This window comes from Eurosta solidaginis, chromosome X (genome assembly GCF_040869045.1).
Source record: "Eurosta solidaginis isolate ZX-2024a chromosome X, ASM4086904v1, whole genome shotgun sequence".
Taxonomy (NCBI): domain Eukaryota; kingdom Metazoa; phylum Arthropoda; class Insecta; order Diptera; family Tephritidae; genus Eurosta; species Eurosta solidaginis.
Window position 1 is genome coordinate 77406048 of NC_090324.1, and position 2292 is coordinate 77408339.

The window sequence follows — 2292 nt, forward strand, 5'->3', positions numbered from 1 at the left end:
AGATAATGCATCGCACTTGTATTTATAGGACGAAAAAGATTGATGGAAGGCCCTCCAACAATGTTGACAGGAAGCACTGGATGGCAACTCCAGTCTACTCTACAGCCAGGGTTGTATGAACTAGGGAAGTGATCGCAAGTCACAGATGGATGGTTAGGTGAACGCAAGTCTCAGGTGGGGTTAGGTGACAAAAGGTCAATTAAGAACAGGAATATCATTTGCTATTTAAGTGAGCACAACTCACTTAAGCAAAGATAATGGTTTCGAAATTATTGCATAGTTCGGAATAAACTTTCAGAAGTAGCCGGTCAAACCCAAAAAACTTTCTAACTGTTTTAACGTTTGCGGAATTTAAATTTTACGACTGCTTCAGTCTTTTCCGGCGATGGATAAAGATTTTGGTTCTCTATAATGTGACCAAGAAACTGAATACGCGTCTTCAAAAAGCTACATTTTTTCATATTTAGTTCCAAACCAAATTCTTTACATGTTTCGATGACTTATTTAAGACTTGCTGCAGCTTCTTCATTTTTTGAGGGAATAATTACGTCGTCTTCGTATGGCAATGCAATGCCTTTACGCGTTAGATGACGGGAAACAGCATTCGCATGCCGTTGAAATACGCTAGGGGAATTGGAAAATCCAAACAGCACCTTACGAAGTTGATATTTGCTGTTCTGCGTAAAAATCGATGTATACTTTGGGCTTGATTCCTCAACGGACACATGGAAAAACCTGTTCTTAAGAGCTATCGTACTAAAAACTTTTACTTTTTGTAGCCTGTCTAATTGGTCCTCTATAAGGGGTAAAGGAAAATGATCTTTTACAATTGCCTTGTTCATTCTGCGAAAATCAACGCACAGCCGCGATGTACCATCACGCTTCTTAACAAGTACTATAGGGCTAGTAAATTCAGAGCTTGACTCTTCAATAATACCTTTATGCAGCCACTTTTCGATTTGGTCATCTACAATTATTTGCTCGGTTAGCGCCATTCTACGCGGCCGCGAAAATATCGGAGAATCGTCTTTTAATAAGATTTTCATTTCAACGTTTGTAGTTTTCGATAATACGGGTTTGTAATTTGATAAAAGTTCACGCACTTCTTGCTTGGCAGACAAACTAGCGTTTTCACCTATGTCAGTGCTTTCACTCGAACCAGCTACGTCTATACTAAGCACAGATATTTCTTCATTAGAGCTGTCATTAGATATATTGCTTATTTTTATTCCCGACGAATTAATTGTTAGGTCTGCGACTAAACAAAATTCCGCACCATAATAACATCAACATCAAAATATTCGGCATTTACAACAAAAAAATTTAGATCAAACACTTCATTGTCTACTGTAATGGTCTGCTTTATCTGACCCAATGGCTTAATATTACTACCATTAATATTAATATTAAAACCTAGCAATTGCACTGTACATTCGTTTAATTTTACGCTGTCTAATTGTTTAAAAACATCAAAACTCATTACATTCGCGCTACTGCACGTATCAGTCAGTGCCACACATTTGTTTTCACCAACTTTTATGGTTTTAAACATCATTGCGTTTGCCTTTCGTATTGTGTTCACTTTTCTTACTGGGTCAATTTTTTTCTTCACATCACAATTTTTTGCGATATGCCCAAATGAATTACAAACAAAACACTTTGTTCCTTTTTCTTTATTTTGGCTATTCTTCGACAAATGTCCTTTATCTCCACAATTATAGCATATTAATTCTTTTGGTTTTCGCTTTACATACTCTTCACTACGCACTGTGTTTTCTGTGCCACATTTTTCTTTTTCAATTATTTTTTTGTACATCTTTAACTTCCCTTTAAATTCGCTCAAATTTTTATAAAATTATAAAATTGTTTTATTTGTTGTTTTTGTATCTATTCCGTCTATCACATATTGAATTAGTGCATCGTCGTCGATATGCCCGCGAGATGAAACGTCTTTTAATCGGTAAAAAAATTCAAATACACATTCGTTTTTATTGCGTTTGCTTTGAGAGAGTACTTCGTGTATCTGCTTGCTAGAAACGTTTGCTTTGAGTTCTGGCAACAGCGCTGCTTTCAGTGCGCTCCATGAATTCAAATTTCGTTCACTTGCAAAGAACAATTTTGCGATACCTCTTAATGCCTTTTTCGCAAAGAGAAAACTTTGAAAGTCGCTCCACCGCATTAAATCAGCTTGTTTTTGGAATTGAGTTTGTACCATCAAAATTGCAAATGCTATTCTCTTCGTCACGAAAACTGAAGGCAAAGCGTGCAGTCATCATTCCATCATTAACGTCT